Genomic DNA, 23,068 nt, shown 5'->3' with positions numbered 1-23,068 from the left:
GAATGTGCAGTGTCTGAAGATTCATCCTGCTTGAATCCATTGAATATTTCTAATATTTGGATTTTATAGCCACAACTGCTGTTCTTGTGAATGGATTTTAGCAGTGTTCAGGAACAGCATGTATGCTTGCTCTTTCCTTGCAGTAATTTATTTTTATATTGTCACTCCTTTGTTTAAAAACAAAATCTTTAAAAGGGGTATGATAATTGCCAGTTATTAACCTTCATTTGCCATTAGTTGTGTTGAAAGCTGGCATCAAAAATGCTGTGAGTGTTTTAATTAGGTCATTAGATCCTATGTGAGTTAGTGATAGCCCAGGGAGAAATGATAACAGGAAGAGGTGTAAATGGGCAGAGCCTTAATTCAACAAAGCTTTTATGCAGATCTACTAATAGGGTTTAAATCCTCCCTTGTAACTGAGCATTGGTTTTCCGGGGTTTGAGCCTAAAACCAAATTTTCACCTCTGATGGGGAGGGCTCAGCATCTTGGCAAAAGTTGCTGGTGCTGTGCCCCTGGTGAAGTTGCTCAGTTTTGGCTCCCTGGGTACCATTTCTCTGTTAGCTGGATGTGACAATATCTGCCTCAGAACTTCCACTCTGCTGTGATGTCTTCTTTGGGAGTGTTGTTAATCTGTTGTGAGAAAAAAAAAAGGGGAAAAAAAAAAAGGCAAAATAAAAAAGGAGCCAATGTTAAATTAGTACATTTACCTCAAACTGGAAAATGACATCTTGTTTCTTGTTTTCTGCCTTGAGCTCCAACGGATCCTTTTCACTGTGGCAACATAAGTGTGTGTATTTTTATCAATATAATTTTTTGTGCTTGGGGCTAAAAAATGTTTCCTGAAGGGCCCATTGCCTGCCTGGATTTTTGTCTTCCCAGTAAATGGCTTATAGCAGGAAATACTGGGTTGATTTCAGAAGTCAGAAATATTTGACATTTAATTAGGGGAATGTTTTTTTGGCCTGCTTTACTAAAAAGGGGAAAAAATCCAACATAGTAATTTTGAAGAGATGTGTAGTAGCCACAAGCTGTCATATCCTCTGCTATCAGGTTCTAACCTTTTTTTTTCTTAGAGCACAATCAATAAGATTAATATTTTATAACTTATTCTGTTCCTGTCTTTAAAAAGTGATTTGTCAGGAGAGAAAGCTTATTTAATGGTTGTACAGGTCAATGTCCTCTATGGCATGCCCTGGTAACTTTTGAACTTGCTGCTGAATCTGATTACCAGAGGAGGACAGGTCTCAAATTATTTTCTTTGAATTCTGTGCAGACTGGTGCCAGGTTTTTCATAACCTCAGGTTTTGTTTGCTTTTTACAAGTGGAGACTAGTGAGACGCGAACCTCAAATGATGTATTGAGACAGTGCTTATAGCACCTTTATTGGGGCTGCAGTCTATTTATACCATCTGCAGCCTGGCTTTAATTGATGGAGTTTTGTACATTTTTAGGTGAACATAAATTATATGAACGCTTTACAGTCCAAAGTAATAAAAAATCTGAATTGTCACCATTTCTTTCTAATCGTATCACAAGGCAGATTCCCAAGTAAAGTATGCACATAAACTTTTAGCCCATTGAAATATGCATCTATAATTTAATTTGCATACATTAAATTCTTAGTTTCATTAATGATTTAAGATTCTTTTGCAGTCGGAAGTCTCTGTCACATTTTTTCTTGATTGAATTGCCTATTCTATTCAAATAAGACTTGGTAATATTGCATATGCATTACAGAGCGATATTGGTAACTTTTTTAGACCTTTTATCTGTGTGATTAATTTATAACTGGCTGCAGTGTATTATTAGCTAAAGATATATTACACTGTAAGACTTCACAGAACAGAAATTTTAAAATGCAGATAAGGTGATGATTGCTGGGCATGTAGCTGAGAAGGGAGGAAACCTTGGCATCTTACAAAAGAACATTTTCATATTAACATTGTTAAAAAGTCAGTAAACCTGATTTCTGGATTCCTTAAAATCACAAATAATAACCTGCATAAAAAAATCTAAAGAGTTTTTTTTTTCTTCTATTGAGCTCCAGCAAAATAAATGCAGCCTATTTTAAATAAATTTTGAGCAGCAGCATGCTACATGAATGAAAAACCGTATTTTTCTTCTTTCCCAGTGCTGCCTTGGAAGCTGCTGTTGTTCTGTGGGCTTTTTCCTTTACTGGATTTTTTTTTCTTTGGAGGATTGCAGGAGTATTGCCCCACTAAGACAAGGTAATTTTTTTTTGTTTGTTTTGAGGTGACTTCCTAATTCTCTTTTCCAATAGGCATCCTTTTGGCACTTAGTAAACATGATTTTTAAAAGATTACTCTGTAAGAGACAGAGTTGTTGGGGTGCCATTGTGCTGCACCTTCTCTTCATCTCTTTAAAACGTCCATTTTTTTCTGTTTTCCTTGGAAATAGGAGTAGTGTGCCTGGTTCTAATGTTCCCAGTAATCTGAACTCTGAGCAGAGCTACTTTGTCTGTAGAGCACCTAGTGTGATTTCTAAGCAGAGAAGCAGCCAGCAAGCAGGGTCTGGCAAGTAGCAGCTCAGTTCATGGAGAGAGTGAAGATACCGTGCAGGAGGGTTCTTCCAGGAGCAATGGATGGACACCCCTTAAGTAAAAAACAAGCACTGAGGACAAGATGTAAAGCAGTAGGGTTTGAGGTAGGAATGAGTGAATTAAAGAGCCCTATGTGTTAGGTCCAGGCATGTGTAGACTTTTTGGTGCAGTTTTATGATCTCTGTGTTTATTTTATGGGTGGATGCATCCTGCTTTTTATCCTTTTTCCCTGACTACTGTGTGTGCTGAAGTGGGAAGCAAATCTGGACTATCCTGTCCATGACATTGTTAGTGAATGTGCTAATGGATTGTAGCTGTCCATGACAGCCCTGATCCTGTAGGTCCATGTGTTAGCTGTAGGGGAGAATGGTCCCATGAAATTTAAATGGGACTTCTTTGTTATTTGAATGTACACATATAAATATTTGCCTTGACTGTGCGATGCTGGTGTGGGCTCGTCTTGGGTTTCTGAGGTGCTCTGGTTGCAGAGGAGAGAGGATCAAATGAGGTGTAAGAGAAACAGAAAACAGAAAAAATCACACAGTGCTGAAAGTTTTCCTTCTCACCGAACATTACATGTTCCCAAAGAATGTACTGACACTTGCTCTTGAGTACTCCCAGTTTGCACTTTGATATTAATTGAACCAAGGACTAAAATTCCTGCTTTGTTGATTGATTTTTTTTTTAATTTTAAACTGATTAATGTTTTCATTTGAATAGCACTGCTGACTCTGCAGAAGATGTGATCTTTTAATTAGCAGATGTCAGGATTAGCATTAGTGTTGAGCTGTAATTAGCATTTGTACGCATAGTAAAGGACCCAGGCTCAGTTTGGCAGCAAGGAGAATGAAATTATAGGTAGTGGTGTAACTTGGCACTTGCCTGCATATCTGTAATGGATTTTTTTGGAAAAGTGAAACCCACAAGTATCATGATCAAAGCATGAAGTCTAGCAGATTAATCACTGATGAAAAAATACATATAAATTATTGGTATCCTTCTGTTAGCTAAATCATAAGTTTTATTGGCCTAACAGAATTTAATATATCTAATTGTCACACACTGATGCTCTTAAATTGAAGGCTGCAAAGTGCTAATAGTTCTTGGCTAGACTGCAGCGACAGCAGCGTGCATGGACATGGATGTCTATCAGAATGATATTGGAGTAGAAGAGACCTGACTGAAGCAGGTGCCATTTGGGACTCTTGGAGTCCCACTTCAGCTTAATTTAAAGAACAAAGCTGCATTACCTTTATACCTGTTTGCAAAAGTGATGGTTTATGTTGGAGGAGTTGTATGTGAATATAAGAGGAAGCCAGACAGTGAGTTTATCCCAAGTCAGAAGGACCTAGGTACAGGAAGTAATGTAATCTGGATGTCTCTTAGGAATGAGACCTTTCCCTTGCTGCTGATGAAAACCAAGCATGACTCCAAGTTAGTGGAAAGAGAGCAAGAGCATCACTGGCTAATAAGGGACTTAAAAGCTGGTTGTTGATGATTGTGGGGAAATCTGTTCAGTAGCATTGTATCCATGCATGCAAAGGGAAAAACAAAATCCTTTTTAATCCCACTAAGGTAATTGAAGACATTGGTGATTTCTGTGGCCATTAGTCAAACAAGTAGACAAAAATTATTAGTTCTGTTTTTTGGTACATCAAAGGAAAGTAAAAGCTACTTAATTATAGGTATTGCAGGAATGGAGGTTGAGAGTTTGCAGGTCAGTGGTGCTTGGTGGGGGGAAAGGGAGCCTTCTGTAAAGCACATCTGTAATAATGGTCACAATGTTATGATATAGAATGAGTTTGCGGTGCGCCCATGGCCAGGTAGGAGAGTAGGATTCTATTCCTGCCTTGTGTGCGTGTGCCAGTGTTCCTGGTTTTGGTCCTCTTACTGCATCTAAACCCCAGTAAAATGCATTTAATGATTCTGATGACCTTTGTCAAGGTGCTCTGAAACTCACCTCTGACAAGTGCTGTTTTAGGATGATGAGTTATTTTTGCTTGCCACTTCCTTGTGGTTTTAAACTCTATTGGAGTTTAAAAAGACAAAGACAAATGTTATGCAAGTTAAACTATGAAATTATGCTTTAAAAATTAAAATCTTTTGAGAGAAAACAAAGAAATGAGCCTTGAATTCATATCTCCCACTTTACAGCTGAATATTTACAGGTAACAAAAAATTCAAATGCTTAAAGCAGATGACAAGCTGCTCCCCTCTTGCATTTCCACCTGGGAGAAGCAAGAAAGATTTAGCTGTTGTCTTGCATGTATAAATAATGCTTATAAGCATAACCACCCCCCACAAACAAACCTTCTCTTGCTTCCAAGCTCCTGCTTGGATCTCTTGTTTTTTCATGAAACAGCCATGAAGGATCCTAGACACTTAACATATGCCAGTTTGTGTTGGTTTTTATGGTTGCATTTGAACTTCTCTCCAGTGCTTTATTTTTGAAAGGAAAAAGAAAGGCCATCCAAAATGAAGGTTTTTCCAGGTGTTGACTTTTTGAGGGAAGAGCCTGATGCATACGTGGCAGTGTAAACCTGCAATGCTCATTCCATAAAATAGCATTAAGAGCAATGATATGTCTGATTTGTCAAATGAAGAGGTGGCACATCTCACCTTCCTGCTGAATAAATACAGCTCATAGCAGAGGGTAATACTGTCATCATAACATAATTGAAATTATATTATTCCAAAGTACAATTCAATAAAACTAACCACAGTAGTGGTGTTATTGATTTAAACTCAGTTAAAAGCAGTTCACATATTCAGTTCAAAATATTTCTGATGAATATCAGCCCTGGTAATATGATTTCCTTCATTCAGTAACAGAAGTTTTTATCAGCCTGAAATATCAGATAAAATATTAAGAAACAATTTGATTTTTGCACCAGTGGCCTAAACAGACTCCTTAACAGCGAGAGCTCCTAATTTTTTTTCAGTCTCTGCATTTCTGATCCATCCTCAGCTTTTAGTGTGATAAAAAAAAAAAAAAAAAAAAGATTATTTAATGGCACTTTGTCGGAGGAGGGGTCCTTCTGTGCTGGAAGCAGCCACTGCTAGTTGTAGGCGTGATCATTTGTCATGTAAATGAATGTCTCCAACCTCTTCTGCACCAGAGGAAAGAGTCTGCAGTAATTACTTGGGTTTTTCCTAGTGTAATTAGTGAGTAATCTGCTGTGACATCTAAGTACAACATATGTAGTCAGCCTGTGAGTAAATATGTTGTTTAGTGAATTGTAAAGCAATGTCACCCTTTTTTTAAGTGGTGTTGCAGGAACCCTTTTGCAGATACTGGCTCTCAAGGCTATTTGTTAATGGATTTTTCTGCGGTTTCCAAAGAGGAGCAATGGAGCTAGGGAAGGGTCTGGAGCACAAGTCTTAACAGGAGTGTCTGAGGGAGCTGGGGTTGTTCAATCTGGACAAAAGGAGGCTCAGAGGAGACCTTATCACTCTCTACAGCTACCTGACAGATAGGGGTTCAGGTCTTTTCTCACAAGTAACAAGTGACAGGACAGAAGGAAATGGCCTCAAGCTGCAGCGGTGGAGGTTTAGACTGGATATTAGGGAAAAAAAAGTCTTCATTAAAAGGATTTTAAAGCACTGGAATATGCTGCCTGGAGAAGTAGTGGAGTCACCATTCCTGGAAGTATTTAAAAGATGTGTAGTTGTGCTTAGGAACATGGTTTGGTAGTGAACTTAGCAGTGCTGGGTTGAATTTGATCTCTGAGATTTTTCCAACCTAAATAATTCTGTGTTTCTAAGAGGTCACTGAAATATAAGGATGAAAAAGCATAGATGACTTAATGGCAGGGGAGATGAAAATATATAGGATTGGCACTTGCTTCTTGCTTTTGACCGGATCAGTACTTCAATCCTAAGGCCAACATTGCTCTTCTTTTTCCTTCCTGTTCTCTTCTTCTGTAGCTTCCTGTTTTAAATCCACTTTTAAGAGGGTGGTTTAACCATTTAACAATGGTTAATACTTTGAGAATTTAGGTCTTGCAGCAAGTGTACTAGTTTGTTAGTTGTCTCTGGCTTTATGGGCAGAATAGCTATCAACTGTGTGCTATCACTTCTTTTCCTATAGCAGCAAGAGAGTCTTACAAAAAATCTGTAAGGTTCTTTCTCCCCCCAGCTTTCAAGAGCTGTGTTCAACTCATTCCATGTTATATGTAACTTTTGCCAAAAAATACTGACTTGTATGCACTCCTTTTGTGCCTACTTGCTCAAACTACAGTACTTATTCTGTGCTTGCACACATCTCCCTGGTTTGTGGCAAGTGTTTTACAAAACCTCGTGTGAGAGGGGCAGGCCAGCTGTATGCAACCTGCCGAGCTGACCTCAGGTCCTTGCTTTGTCTGAGACTGCTTTGTCACTCTGAACCTGAGATGTAAGATGTGTTTCATGTCGCTTCTAAATGTGATGGCAAGGGAGTCATTGATAGCTGAAAGCACATGACAAAACCCTTACAACATTTTAGTTGGAGTCCTTGCATTTCACTAAACTTAACTTTTCCTGTTTGGTGTGTTCATAGAGATGCAAACCAATTTGTTCTATCAGCAGCACATCTAATTTATTTCAGAGTGAGGAAAAAAGTAAAGCTGGAGCTCACAGTGAATGTTACTCCTGCGTGCAATGTCCTGAATACTTCAATTTATTACACCATTCCAATTAAAACGATGGTTGTGTGTGTAAACAAAGAAGCTGACAGTGTCTGCACTTGCTCGTGTTGTTCATTAGGCTACACCTAATTTTCTTTTACCTGTCATTACTTGGGCTGATGGTTCCCCACCTGCACCCACCCAGCTTCTGCCCCACCTCCTTTGCTCTGTATAGGTCAGACAGTACTAGAAATGGTTTGGGGGAGAAGAACTCCCAACAGTGAGATAAAGGGTTGTCCTGGAAATGGGTCTTGGCTGGTGATTTGAAGATGTTTAAACCCAGAGTCGATATTATAACTCATCTGCCCACAAATACAGGTAACCTACTGTTAGGAGTGTAAGCTTGTTGTGTAATAGTATTTTTGGTAATGCCAGAATTTCCAATTTGATACATGGTATTAGAAGTTGTTATATACTTTTTTTTCACTTGAGAACTGTTAAAAAATTAGTAGGAAAATTTTGTGATGCTCATTGAGGCAAATGAAGCACACATTTGTCTTTAAGTATATGTACAGAGTCCTACTGAAGTACCCGGTTCCACAGGGAGTCTTCGAAGATACATCACAAGCAAATGCCAAAACTGCCTCCAGCACTAATCCCAAGAGTATTTGCATAGTTCTCAGCCCAGTTCTGCTGCCCAAAGGTGTCTCTGAGCTCAGCCCCTGAGGCTTCAGTTCCAGGATGGCTACAAAACCGATGAGACTGTCTCTTACCACCCAGTGAAACTTCTCTCCCTTGTAAGAAGTCCTTCTGTCCCTGGCATTCCTGCTTCCAGAGAGTTTAACCCTTTCCTGTAGTTAGACTTCTTGCCCTCTGTGCCAGATCATGTCTCAGTCACAAATCAGCATTCCTGAGTTGTCACAATTAGAAGTTTTCCCTGTGTGTCTTCCCCTCGCTCCTGATGTGTTACAAATTCAGGAAGACTGTTTTGAACAGCCTCTAGCCACGCTGCTTAGTGGTACTTCACTCATGCAGCATCCTACCAAAATCTCTTGCAAAGATTTGGATGAATTGAACGTACGTTCATGGCTGTGCTCAAATGTTGCACAGTTGTTGAATTTCATGAAGTATAGTTCAGTTGTTGTCACATTGTTCCAAGTTTTCAGAAAGATTTTTTTTTGTTTTGAGTTTGAGATTTTAAAAAGTGGAGCTGAGATGCTTGTCAGTCATTTTGTACAGTTGTGCCACGGTCCTGCTTGGTAAAAGCATCAACAGCTGGAAATCATTGAAACAATAACAGCAAAAATCAAAATTGAGTATTTGAAGTTGTGTTGAGGGGAAAACACTGCTCCTGAAGTAACAACATGCCCAGAAACTTCCAGTTATTTCAGCATCCCATCAGTTTAGTCTTGTTTATTAATGTGGGTTTATAGAAGTTAATTTTCTTTGAGTGAATGAGGGTAAAGTTGGTTTGGAGGTGCAATGTGTCGGGAGCAGAGATCTGGAGGAGTGGTATCATGCAATGTCTTCTGTCCTCCTGAAAAACCAGGGATGAAACAGAAGCAGAAATGAGCCCTGCAAAAAGGAGCCTCTGTAGTGGTGTGAGGGTGGTTTACTTGAGAGGTGATCAGCATACAGAGGAATTAATGTATCTGACCAGATGAGCTAAGGTTTGGCTCTCTGAGTGGGAAAAAAAGACTGCACTTATATAAGCTGCGTGTGTATAAGCTGTGCTGATTTGGCTGCTTTCACCTTCTGGGGCTCGGTTATTTGAGCAAGTGGCGAGGAGAAGCTCTGCTTGTGCTGTGGGTGCATGTGGAAATTCATTAGCTTGGGAAAATATCCCCACCCTAGCGGTACTGGCTGGGTTATTTGAGGAGGAGCGCTGACCTTTGCCGCGTTTCTGTGCGCTGGGCCCTCGCAGGAGCAGTCAGCTGGAGGGGTGCTGCTGCTCTGCCCTGCCAGGCAAGGCTGGAGGGCTCTTATCTCCTTCCTTCCGCCTCGATAACAGCACTTGTCATCTCGCCGCACATGTGGATTTTACACAGCTCAGTGTGCTTTCCAGCAGACACCAAAATATTAATTATAATGCTGTAAAAATTAATTGAAACACAGCATAATCTCTTAAGTAAGGTCACTGAAATTGTCTTAAAATAGACTGCTCAAGAAATAAGATGAAATCTCTCTACAGAGAAGCTTAGCAGATTTCCTGTGCCAGTCCTCTTGAGATGCTTCTTACTGCCGTTGAAGTGCATTCAGTATTTCTGTATTTTCCCTGAGAGTTCCTGCCAGCTTTCCTGTTCTGCTTATCTCTGCTAACCTGTTAATAGTGTTTTGGCCTCCTTTGCCCAGATGGTGGTGATGGGTCCAAGCACTGACTAGTGCTGTCTTTGTCTGAGCATTGACTCCTTGGGAGAAGACAAGAGCTGGTGGAAGATGTGGATGGAGGTGCAGTTATTTGATCCCTATTACAGTTCTTATACCTGTGCTGATCCTGAAAGAGCAGAGCTACCACAAAACATTTGGTTGTTAGTGTGCACCCAGTGCCTTCAAAGTTGGTTCAGCAAAATAGGTAGCAGGATGAAATCCTACCAGCTTCCCAGTGGCCCCAGTCCAACTGGTTTATGGCTTTTAGGAATGGCAACCATGTCTTTTTCATCCCATTTGAAGCCAGCTAGTACTAAATTAGGTTAGATTTGGAAATAAAATGCCTGTTTACTCTAGAGATTGCTCTTATTTCATCGAATTGGCCTTTGGAAAGAGATGGCCAATAACTTCAGTGTGACAGTGGGTGGGTGGTAGCTGGCATTTTAGTTAGGGATGGTGCCAGTGATGTCATTGCATCAAGAAATTCAGGCGGCCATGTGGTGCGATAAGCCTTTATTTTCAGAGCCTGTGTGAATGGGAGCTCTGTCAGTTTGCAATTTCTGGTGACATCTGCTACATTTTATTTTATTTTAAGGTAAACTGCTGTCGGAAAGGTAAAATTACCACCTGCAGTCAGAGAAGGACCTAACCGGACCAAACAAGCTTCCTGACATGTAATAGTGTGACCTTTTTCCGGCTCTGGTTTTCTCTTTTGGTGTTGTAAAGTCCTTTTCTCTGACTTCACATCAATGGCCTGCAGAAATAGTAACCTTCAAGTGGAGAGGGGAAAAAAAGAAAGAAAAGAAATAAGAGCTTCAGGTGAGCAAGATGAGAGTACATGTGGAGGAGCTGCTGTGTTGTCTGGATGCTGTGATGTGCTATGCATTTCAGCCCTGTGCTCCAAAAACAAATCCTTCTACGCATGCTTCTTTTTTTTTCCCCCTAATTCTTTCCTATTGACAAAATCCTGTGGAGAAAATAGCTATGTGTGAATCCAGTTGTCTTAAAGCTGCTAGAAAGAAGTTGTTTGGACATCACAGCCAGGTGAGAAGAGAGTATGGCACTTTGGTGGGGCGAGGAGGGAGCTCAGAGCAGAGGCAGCCTGCGTTGCCTTTTTAAAATTTGTTTTCAATAAAAACCACATGTTTCTGGAAGGAGCCTCCTGAGGGAGAGAGGATAGCAGCACTGTGTGTGAATTTTTAATTCACTCATATGATAGATCTTTGAGGAAAAAAAACGGATGGCACTTAATGATTTTCTGTGATTTTTGAATGATATAAAGATAACTTTCTGTAGTGTGAACTCGAGGCTGTAATGGTCTCTGAACTCATGTGGCAGCGGAGAAAGGAATATGTTGCAAACTGCAGTGATTAATCCTAGCAGTTGGTTTGTTAGGCTTCGTGGAGACATGCCTTGCCATGTAGAACTTGAAATAAGTCATTGCAGTGGAAGTTTGAAAAACACCCTTCTCTTAGATTTGACTTCACATGAGGCATCTGAACTGCATTAAATCCATATTTTTAAAATTTGCGGCTAAACTTTGCAAGAAAAGAGCAATCAGGCTTCTTGCTGTGATGACAAAGGGTGGATCCACTGTCAGGGTGATTAGAGGCTCAGGCTATCCCCAGCAATTGCCATGCTGTAAATATTCAGGCCTCCTTACCCTGAAGCCAGCAGCCTATAACCCTTTTAGAGAAGAAATGCAATGAGGTTGTGAGCCAGCAGACCCATTTGGAAATGTATTCTTCCTGGGCTGTTGGGTGTTACAGCACTAAAAATAAATTAAAAGACACCATCATAGGATATTACTACTAGCTTATGATACAACTTAACTGCTGATAGACAGTCTATTATACCAATTCCTTCTGGCTGCTGACAGCTCACCAGGTGCTTGGAAATATCACCCCCTGCCCTGGGATATATAGAGAGGTTACGGTTTAATTTTCGGGTCATCTGTGCTTTCTGTGGGTGGAGAGTAGCACAGAGGTGGCCCTGGGAGTCTTGCATCCAGCTTGTGTTTTTAGTGTGTTACCTGAACTGTGCTCTTGCAGATCTTTATTCTGTCAGAATTGTGGGTTTTGGTGTGTTATCACCTCCTATGCTGGTAGTCACTTTTTTTCCCCCCCTTATTGAAATCATCTCAATTGGTTCATATTGCTGCCACTTCTCCCCACCCCCCCCCCACCCCCCCAACTTAAGGAGGGACCCACTCAGCCTTCCTGGTGTGTTTGGTAACTGTATAATTAGAAAGCTAAAAATAATGTACGGAAAGCAGCAGTTTCACAAGGAGGTGTCCCAGTTTGGCAACACTTGGCTCTGAGTCACACTTGCCTCACTGAGAGCCGGGTTGGTTGAAGACAGCAGTGAGTATTGTGCACTGCCTTTCTGAGCAGCCGGGGTTTGCCAGTGTGTGGTGCAGCTTAGCCTGAGGTCTGGCCATCCAGCCCAAGTGCTGATAGTGCCAGAGTGCCCTGGGTGTAGATTTACTGCACTCTGTGTTCATTTGGGATGTGTTACAATGCTGACCAAAACCCAGCTCTGAACCCACTGTGAAGTATCTTGGTGCAAGGAGCAATGATACAAATAAAAGAGTGAATGTTCCCATCTTTGTCTGACAGCCAGCAGATCTCAGCTCTAGCAGCAGGAGTGCTTTTATTCTTAAAGATAGTACTGCAAGCAGTATCCAATTTTCTTTTAGTTATTATTTTTTTGCTTCCTTCCATGCAGTGACAAAGCAGTAAGTTTCTCCTTCTCTCGTGCTGACTTTTATTATTTATTGATAGCATGTTAATTCCCAGAATCTGGACTCCAGTTGGGATCCTATTAATGTTGATTTTTTACAAGAAGACCCACCATAAGAAAGGAAGTCTCTGGGCTATGAGGAAGTCTGTTTTACACTCTCTCTTCATACTTTGATTGCTTGCTGTTCTAGACAATAGAGTTTGGGATAGAGTTGAATGAAGGAAATTGCAAATTTCATCCTATGCTGTTGCACCAGGTGAAAACCCTCTTGTTTCTTATTTCTCATAATTTTTATAATGTATCTTCCAGTGTACACTCTTTTTCATCAGCCCTGTCACTTAGATTTGTGTGATCCCAGGGGAATCTCAGCATATCGGCTGCTTTGCCTTGTAACTGTCTGGGAAACTTTTAATTAAGGATCTTAAAAATTATGTCACCCAAATACAAGAGAAAAGACTCCCAAACGTCTTGTGTTTAGGCATTCATTACTTTGTGAATCACTCACCTGGTCTTTCTGGGAGCTGCTTTGTGACTTTCAAGCACTGAACACCTGAAATGTCATTGGGGTGGCAGAAGTTAGGACTGACTGCACAGAAAGCTCATAGGGATTAACTTAGTTATCCCCTTCATTCTCACTTTAATCTACTTTTAGTAATCAAATTCAGTGAACTGCAGAACTTCTTAAAGGTCTGCTTTGTTCTGAGCAGTTTCTTTCAAACTTTATTTTGTCTCTTAGGTGAAATAGGGATTAAATTTACAGCATGGTTTGTGAGCCATGCTTAGTTCAAATTACAGTAAATCATTAAATGTGCTGCCATGGGTTTTAGAGGAGAAACAAATGCAGCCTGGTACTGGGACCATTAAACTTCCAGGAAATGGTGAATACCAAAAATAAATAAAAATGCATGAGAAACAGATTTTGTCTGGAAAGTTCTAACCTTCATTACAAGTGTTATTAGAACCTCTGAGACTGGTTTGCTGTCTTTGGAAGGAACGTGACTTTGTCTTGTCTTAGCTAATCTTTGGGGAAGAAAAAGGGGGTTGCTATGCTAGGTGTAGGTGCCCCAGTGGGTAGGGCTGGGCACTCTGGATCACAGCACATAGCCAAAACCTGGCATTTTTAGCCCTGTGATGGTTTATCTTCAATAAATTGTAGAGTTTGAATTTATTCTCATTGAGTCAGTGAAAGAGGATATAATAACTGTCTCAGGGAGGGAGGAAAAGATGTGCATGTAATTTGTTTATCTGCGTTGCTGTGGGTCATTTATTCATTGCTGGAGCACAGTGTGGCTCTTGCACATATTTATTTACTTGCTAATGAAAAAGCTACAGAATTTTGGAGGAAGGGCTGAGAGCACAGATTTGGTATCTGAATGCCTTCCATATTCATGCTGTGTGCAGGCAGATATTTCTTTACATCTCATTTTAAAATTCTAATCTGTGATGCTGTAGATGAGCTGTGGGATGGTGGCTGACATTTCAGCTCATTTCTTATCATTTTAGTTTTAATCAGAAGCTAGTGCTCAACTTTATATAAACACTGGTAAATTCAACTTCAGTAAGCAACTCAACACTGGTAAAATAACTTCACTGGTCTCACTGAGTGGTTATGAGGCTTGTGATTTTATTCTTTGAAATTTTGAACATTAAATTTTGACAGAGGAAACTAATTTCTCAAGAATTCTTTTAAGAGTTATACAGAGAAACATTTGTATGAATCCAGAGTCATGGCTACAATTGACAGGAATCAAATACTTTTGCACCCAGGTTATATAGGTGAGTGACTGACCTCACAGAATACAGTGATATTTTCATGAGTGATTTTGCAGTCTCTGGCCTCTGATGTCACCAGCTTCCTTAAAAAAAAGATGAGAACTTCAAAAGGAGGAATGTGCTGTATCAGAGCTCTCATTAAATTACTGAACCTTGTCCTTACCCTGTTTTCCAGATTGATTTGTAACTAATCTTTTAACAGCACACAAAATCTGCAGGCCACCTGCAAGAAGGGGGCTATTACCATTTAATAATATTTTCTCAACAGAGATACAAAAGAAATGCCCTGCAGAGTTAATCACAAATATCCATTGAGTATAAACATGCAAAATGTTACATCAACAGTGTTCCTATGTATGCAGCACTCCAAGCTCTGCTGCTATTAATAATATGTTGAAAAGGCATGGGTGTGTAAAGGAATGACAATATTATATGCATATATATATATATATATATATATACATGTATGTGTGTGTGTGTATTTATATATACCCACCAACTATATAACCTACATGCTAGACTTTACATAGCACTGTATCAGTTTCATCTTACTGCTGCCTGCAGGACTTCCCTGGACTTACATGCTGGAAGATCCTTGCAGCGTCAAACAGTAGATACATTATTAAAAAGAAGAGCTTGGCAATGGCACAAGCTACGTTCAGGAGTTCTAACTGTAAAGTGCTGGCTGATGACTTGTTTTTGTCAAGTTGGTGTGCCACACGTGCACCCCAAACCGTCCTCGCTGCAGGTGGAATTATTGTTAGGTCATCAGAGGGAGGATGTATGTGTAGCCACCCAAAGTGTATTTAGATAATAAACAGTTCCAGTACAGAAAATAATCCTTAAAAGCTGAGTCCTGGGGATTTCTTCAGAAAAGAACTTGCTTTTGCCCCTAGGAGCAAACCAATTTGCTTGAGAGAGCTGGTGAGCAAGCTGTCTGCTGCTGGCTGTGAAAGGAGCAGTGCTGTGAATCACTGCAGAGTAAAACCCTGAAAAAAATGCATTTTTACAAGTCAAAGCTGGGTTACTCACGTTATCTGGGTTACTTGTATTACTTGGGTTGCTTTTGGCACTACAGTGCTTCTTTTGCCCCATCCTCTCCCTCCCTATTTTATTTTCTATCAAGCAAGAGTCCTGCCTGTGGAGAAGATTCACAGTAATGAAAGCACACTTCTTGGTTCACACCTGGTCTGCTGAGCTTTTTTTGCCTTTCACAGTTTTGTAAACAACCACTCAGGAGCTCAGCTTTAGGTATGTCCTCTATAAAGCTTTAGGTGTATCCTATATGAAGCTCTGCATGTGCCTGATTTAAAGACAGGTGCTGCTCTGGCAGTCTCATGGAGCTGCAGCCAGTCCCAATTTATTTTTGGGTGATTTTACAGGTGAGTGAATTACCTGTGTTTGACTCCTCTGATGGAGGGGAAAGTTTTGTGATTAGTAGCTTTTAATGTTTTGCTGCACTGGAGAGTCAGCTCAGATCCCAGTGCAGGGTGTTGGAGCTGGTATTTGGCTTCAAGGCAGAAGAGGAGGGCTATTGAAATCATCCTCTGCCTCTCTCTGCTCCTGGCTGGCCACATTTTTCCTCCTGTTGTTCAGCATTCATCAAAACACTGTGCTTAGAGAACGTGCTTAGAGAACGGATTTGCTGTGCTCTGCAGGAGCCTCTTGCAGTGCTCACTTAAATGGGGAAGAGCAGCAGTGTCCCACTCTGGCTCAGCATGGGAGGATGCTTGGGCTACATCTGTCTGGGTGTGAGGGTGGACCTTTACTTGACACCTTAGTGCCTATACTTGATGCACATTAAATATATATATGTATATATAGGAGTATCATGTACTCATGTGTACTCCTGTACTCATATGTACACATACATATATACACACATATACTCAGGAGTATATATACCTTCCACTTCCTCAGCTTGGAGTAATAAAATTACTCTTTACATACCTGGGTATGTGCACTGCCTATACATGTTTGCCAAACTAACAAGGGCAGGAAACAGTTCTCTCTTCCAGGGACCTCTGTCCTTCCTCTAGGAGCCCCAAGTTTACCTATTTGCTTTGCAGGTCCCAGGGTGCTAACTTAAGATGGTATCACTTTCTGGGCAATTTGAAATGAAAATATTAGTCAGAAATTTGAAGTGTATGCTTCTAGGCGGGAGACAGGATGCCAAAACCAACATTTATCCATTAAAATAAATCTTAATTACAACAAACCTCAGTATTCTGATCTGACCACAAGATTTGCTTTCAGTTTCCTTTTTATTATTTATTTTTCCAGTTTATGTATTTTTAGTGAGCCACATTCATACTATTTTTTTTTTTTTAACCCGATTTCTGATTTTTTTTTTTGGTCTGGGGAAAGGACTCAGTTTTGCTCAAAGTGGAAATGCAGAATCAATAATTTTTGCCCTCTTGGCCCTTCTTGGCCCTTCCTTCCCCTTCCTTCCCTCCTTTTTGTCCAGAAATAATAGCTTTTTCAGAGCCCTCTGCCTGCTTGAAAGGCTGTATCTACCAGCTTTACCACATTCCTTGTGTAATCACTACAGATATACACCACCTTTCTCCTCCCTGGGTCTGAGGCTATGGTGATTGTAATGGGTTTAAAAACAACTTCAGCATTAATAACAGCAATGTTCATTTATTTCTATTGCTTCTGACAGCTTATGCAGATGTTGCAGTTATTGTAACGTTGTGCGCTTCGGATATCAGATGTACTTTGATAATTTTACAAGAGGTGTTTTGCCTAATTGTTTCATCCCTGTTTAAGTCAGGTTGTCCTTGACGTCAGGGCAGAACCAGGGACATGTGACATTGATTCCTGGGAGGGATTTAAATTCCTGGGCTTGCTGGGGCTTGCAGAAGTAGCTCCTTCTTGCTTCAGACATCAACCACCAGCATCTGTGCTGTCTGTGCCTCAGCCAGGTCAGGGGTCCTTGGCTTCTGCTCCACCTCAGCTCTCCCTGGCCTTGGTTGGCTGGTGACTCTGGCTCTCCCTGAAAGCCATGGGTGACCCCAGGCAATGCTGCTCCAGCCCCCTTCCTGCTCTCTGGAGGTGAATCTTCAGCTTGTACTGCTGGAGGATTTCCCTTGAAAGGGCTTGAGAAAGGGAAAGTACTGGACAGACTGAAAAAAAAAAAAAGGCTTTTCTTAGAGATGTAACACATTAATTGCAGTCAGCAGTCAGGCCATATTGTTTTTATTGCATTACTTGGGTTTTTCTTCTTGCAAGCACAGTGGAGTTAAAATTAATTAAATTCCTTAATTTCAGTTTCCTTAAATTGTTGGGGCTTTGTTGTTGTTTTTATTTATTTAGTATTTATTTGTATTTTAAATTATATCAAAGGGTTTTATTTAAAATGGCTGTACAAAAAGCAAAGAGTAGAAAATGAAATTAAAATGTGATGGAGTCAGAAATGAAGAAATTAATCAATTAAAATGAAGGAAAAATGTGGACTTCTATTTTTTTAGTGATGAGTATTTTAAGGACATCACCTTTTAAGTATCGCAAATGTAAATAGGCAAAAAGAATTAAAAAAACCCAGCTCTCTTCCTTTTACCACTGCTGCTGGATGCACCCAGCTGTGCTCACAGCAAGTTTTTCTGCCTGAGTAAAGTCAATGTGGATAGTCTCAACATGGGACAGCAGTGTTTTTGTTGTTCCACAGCACACCTCCTGTATACAAACAAGACTTAGAGCTCTGTGGTAATTTCAGGGCTGGGGAAACGAAGTAATTGCAGCCAGGAAAATATTTTCTAATTGTAATGTACTGAACTTGCAGAGGAGGGATTATATCCAAGGCGGTTCCTCCTACAAGATTTCTGTAAACCCCTGTTTGTGTGTTTGGCCACCTTTTGGGGTAGCATTGGTGCCACAGGGAAGAGGAGCCTTTCCAAAGGTTTATCCTGGCATTACTAGCAAGGCTTTTTGATAAAAGAGCAGAGAAAATCACTTATGCTGCTTACTGGTGCTGATGTTGCCTGGCAAGAGACTGGTGTGCATCTTTGATGCCAAGCAGGCAAGTAATTACACGTGAGGGATTAAAAGTTTTTGAATTTTAGGTGTTTTGCTAATTCTGGATAGAAATTACTAATAAGGAGGTGAAGGAGACACTAGGTTGGTACACAGTGAATCTTAACAAGGTTTTGGGGTAATTGGTGGCTTGATTGCAGATTAAGTCTGTTCTTTGTTGTGTGGTTGGTAGGCTGTGCTCCTTAAGTTGCTATTGAACTGAAGGAGATGAAGGTGGTTATGTGCAGAAACATCATTTTACAAGGAAGGAAAATTGTCCCAATCATACTTATTGAGTTTGTTGCTTTTTTGGTCAACCTGAAGTACCATGTATCTTTTTTAAAAGGCTGAAATAACTCAGAATAACTGGATTTGTAGTTTTGAAAGTCAGTTGTAAAGTAATTTTGTGATCATTTTGCTGACTGAGACAGCAGCATGTTATATTTCTGCTCCTTTTGTCCCTTAAGACCTTCATAAAATGAGATCTTCTACCTCATGAACCCGTCAAAATTACTGCATTCTAAAGTAAATATGAAGGCATCACTGAACATAATTTTCTTTGAGTTCAGTCCTGGTCTAATGGCTTTGACAGAACATCCAGTTAATTTTGCTCTAGGCTTCTGCTGCAATCTATCCTAAGGAAATTACTGAGGATGATCAGATTTCTTTGTTTGTGAGAGGCTGAGTTGCTGGGTTGCTGCTTCTGGTATGGCCGCGAGCTGGGGTTGCTTTTCCAGAGAGTGTGCACAGGAGCAGGGATGCCCAGCTGGAGAGTTCCTGCAAAGGGAGGAAATCCTGGTGTCTGCCACTCAGGCTGGCACTGCAGGTGGCTCTAGTAGGGCATTGGCTCTCTAAATGTGCTTTCACTGGCCTGCAGTAGGGGCAATGCTTCAGAACTCCTCGAGTAGTTGTGGGGCTGATCCCTCCTTGCCCTGCCAAAAATTTACTCATGCTTCCTGTTCCCAGCTGGCATGCACAGCCAGTGCTTTCCCTGTGTTCAAATGCCCCTGGGTGAAAGTCAGGCTTTAACCATTAAGCAACTTGGGCTAGTCATATTCACTGGCCCAGAGGCTCACCTGTTGGAAAGTCATTGCATTCTGTACACCAGCAGTGCTTTACATGGGCCAGCAGAGAAGCTGATGTGGAGCTCTTGGCCCAAAAACTTTGTACACCTTGCAGTTAGGTGGTTCGCATATCAATGTTGGCTTGGTTGCCATCTTGTAATTAATCCTCAGAGTCTTGAGTAGCATTTGTGTGTTCTTGGGTGGTGCTCCATCTGTTTGAAGTTTACTGTTTCCTTCAGAAAAATGTCTTAAAGCAGAGAAAAATAGGCAGAAAGTCACTTGTCTTTATAAAGAAAAAAATATTTTTTTTTCATTATAAAGAGAGTGTGTGTGCACATAAGAAGCAGGAAAAGTTGAATATCACAGAATCACAGAATGGTTTGGTTTAGAAGGGACATTAAAGATCATCCATCTAGTTCCACTCCCCCTGCCATGGGCAGGTACACCTTCCAGTAGACCAGGTTAATCAGAGCCCCATCCAGCCTGGCCTTTAACACTTCCAGGGATGGGTGTCTATCAGTTCTTTGGCCAACCTGTGCCAGTGCCTTACTGCCCTCATAGTAAATAATTTTTTTTCCTAATACCTAATCTAAATCTACCTTCTTTCAGCTTGAAGCCATTCCCCCTTAGCCGACCAGTACATACCTTTTTAAAAATCAGCTTCATGTAGTGGAAGGGAAACAAGAAATAAAGCAATAGCCCTTGCTAACTGGGAGCAGGGCTCTTGGATCAAATCTTGACTGAGGCAAATTCTCCTCCTCCTCCTCTTCAATTTAATACAGCAAAATAGCCTGACTTTTCTTCTTCCCAAATTGGGCCTCCTGCGTGAGCCCTGATCTTGCTGAGTACAGAGCATAAATACATAAAAATATTCTGTGTTGGTAGTTTTGAAAACAGTGTGTTTAGAATCAAAGAGAATATTCTGAACAAATTGGTACAGGGACTGTGATCTGAAACTACTGTATGCTTGCATTCTAAAAGCAGTAATTTTGGACTTCGAGTCTCAATTTACTCTTTAAAGAAAAAGATTGTTTAACCTTAAAAGGAATAAAATGGAGCACAAGTTTACTACCTAGCTTTTAATATCTTTGCAGAAGACATATGTTTTGCAATAATGTCAGTGTTTTTAACTTTTGTTTCATCATAAAATAGGCTTTTTGAGTAAATTGTTTAATCAGAAACGTTGGCAGTAAAACACAGTTTTCATTTTCTCCAAAATAGCTTCAGTGGTTGTTTTTTAAACAGAATATTTATGGAAAATCTTGCTATTTTATGTTTTCTGTGGAGGAAAGTTTATAACTGGTTCAGTAAACTATTTCATGCTTTCGATAGTGATATCACTGCATTTTTAAATGTTAGATTTTAAAACCTGTAGTCACTCCTTGGAGGAGGTCGTTTTCCATCTTCCCTATTGCTCTAAGCCCAAGGAGTATTCCATTCCTAAGTTTACTCAAGGGTGATGCTCCTGGGTGCTGCTCGGAGCCAGCTGAGCTTTTCTGGGCTGTTGGCTTTATTAATCTCCCTGCATATCCACAGGGCAAACATTTAGCCAGGAATGCTAAATGTCCCGTTTTAGAGATGGACAAAACCCTCCACCCCCTACCCCTTCCCCCCCTATTTACTGCCTCAGTCGGTGATGGTTTGCATCACAATCACCCAACCAGTTTTCCAGGAGCTGAAAGACTTCATCTCAGGAGGTATTGAGGTATTTGTTTGTTGCTGCAGCCAGTTGTTAGGCAGGGTTTGCAGACAGTCCTGAAGGTTGGGAAACAGTAGATGCCATGTGCTGAATTCCCTCCCTGTAGAGTCACAGACTGAGCCATGTAGGTTGGGCTGCCCAGCCAGGTATTTAAATCCTCTTAGTCAAAGACAATATCCCCTATTTAAACACTACCTGTTATGGTGAATTCTTGCATTGGAATCTTTCTTTTTATCTCAAAAAAACCCCAGCCTCTTCTGAAATCAGTTTTTCCTTTCTTTCTTTGAAAGAAGATGTTTCAGTGCGAGTACTTGAGTTGCTGGTTTCTGTTTTGATGAGACCCAGCGAAGAAACCCTGGAATATGCCAGTGAAAAAGTTAGCAGAAATTATGAATTGAGGTATTTTGCTTCGTGTCTTAGTGAGCTTTTTAAATCTTTCTACTGATTTAGTTTCTTCTTCTGACTTTTGCACTTCCATTATGTTTGTCAAAATCAGAAATGCAAAGAAAAGCATTGCTAGAAAAAGAAAATGTGTTTTTTTCCTGGATTTTTTTGTTATTATTATTTTTTCCATCTCTCCTTTTATTTTCTTTCTCATCCATTACGGGCTGGGAACTGAAATGATCAGGAATTCATGAAGTTTTAAAAATCTCCTTTAAATAACATGGAAGTTTAATTGTTCATTGCCCTTGGGGAGTATTCTTGAAGGTCTGTGGCTAATTCTTTTTGATTTCAGGATGAAATGGGAGCCTAAACACCGTTTTAAATTCTTTCTGGTAGCACTTAGGGCACTTTATAAATCAGTGGGATTAGTGTGCTTATGTCAATGAAGGACTTAAGGAAATCATATTTATCAGTTTTAGAGGCAGACCCACCAGTGGAAGCTGTGGGAATTTGTTTTTCTAAGTTGCTTAGGTGCTGCTGATAATCTGAAATGATTGCAGGTTTCCTATGTACTACTTAAAGTCCACTTCCTTTGGCCCAGGATAATTTTCCCTGCCTTTTCTGTTTCATAGTAGAAACCATGGAGGCCCTTCATTTTTCTGAAAGTAAGGCAAGCCACAAGTAGGTGTTCTTCCCTGAAGTGATATAGAAACCTTAATTACAAATACTGAGGAGAAGAAAAGCATTCTGCAGTTAATACATCATTTATTATCAGTCTGTATGCAAGCAGGCAGATAAATTCTTACCTGATTATCAAAATAAATTCACACTGGGAGAGATCCAAGGCTCTTCTTCAAGGCTGGTTGTATCCTGCTTGCTGAGAAGGGCTAAACCTGCCTCCAGCTTGGCTATTGCTGACTGTCCGTACATGTCTGTAATGCCTTGCAGAAAAATCTGATTTCAGTTTCAGGTGAAGCTGCGATCTTGGCACATATTTTTTCTCCCTCTTTTTAAAAGTACTTCTGGTTTGTCATGTGGTTTTGGTTTTTTGTTTGGTTGGGTTTTTTATGTTTGCTTGGTTTGGTGCTTTGTTTGCACAAACCCTTCCATTTGGGGTAGGAGCAGCAGTAAATCTCATAGCACTGGATTTTAGAAGGGTTTCCTTGGAGAAATGGCTGGATGAACTTTCAAAAGGCAGGACAGTGCCTGATAGCAGGAATGTTGTCTGCTGAAGAGTTACATTGGGTGAAAATAATTCTTCCCTAAAACAATCCTCATCCATCCTTTGCTGTCTGCTTTCTGCCAGCTTCCATTGCTGCTGATGGGGTCCAGCCAGAAAAAACAATTAAAGATAGACTGGATGGGAGCTGGGTCTTTTGAAAATCTGCCTCTAATATTAGAGCAGTCAGAAAAATACGGCTGAGTACTTGCTGTAAGTAAGTAGTGGTACAGAGCATGACTACAATTTTCCGTCTCTGTTAATCTTCCATTTGAGTTCATTGGTCTAGCTTAAGCCAGGGTTAAAGCTAGACATGTTTGTACCCTGGATTCTTACCTGGAATCACAACCTCAGCGTGGCAACAATTTTAAACTTGATAGAAGGTTCAGAGTGCCTGTAAAAATATTTCTGAAGCGTTGCTTTCCTGGGATAGAGGTGTATAGATGAGATACTGCCCTTGGCTTCATGTGTTGTATCCAGAGGGGGTCTGAAATTTCCTAGTGGTTTGCAATTAAAAGTAATCTATAATACTAAATGCTGGAACAAGCTGAAATAAAAAGGGAAAAAAATTCAACCTAGGGAGCCTGTTTTAGTTCTAGGAGTATTTAACAATTGTTAGACCTTAAATATTGGAATTAAGG

The 23,068-nt window shown here is 40.4% G+C and overlaps 1 protein-coding gene across 26 annotated transcripts in view; it reads left to right on the top strand.

The window, feature by feature from the left end:
- ADGRL3 (adhesion G protein-coupled receptor L3) overlaps nt 1–23,068 on the top strand; it is a 496,522-nt gene that overhangs the window by 21,071 nt on the left and 452,383 nt on the right. Inside the window, exon 2 of one of the 26 annotated variants that reach the window (XM_085579169.1) lies at nt 2,133–2,229. The exons of the other annotated variants lie outside the window; for them this stretch is intronic. The gene's annotated coding sequence lies outside the window, so the exon portion shown is untranslated. The remainder of the gene's footprint in view (nt 1–2,132; nt 2,230–23,068) is intronic. 26 annotated transcript variants of the gene reach the window in all.

Source organism: Lonchura striata, chromosome 4 (genome assembly GCF_050655825.1).
Source record: "Lonchura striata isolate lonStrDom1 chromosome 4, ASM5065582v1, whole genome shotgun sequence".
In the NCBI taxonomy this organism is placed as follows: domain Eukaryota; kingdom Metazoa; phylum Chordata; class Aves; order Passeriformes; family Estrildidae; genus Lonchura; species Lonchura striata.
Note: the sequence above shows the minus strand (reverse complement) of the source record. Positions and strands in the feature narration are given on the sequence as shown.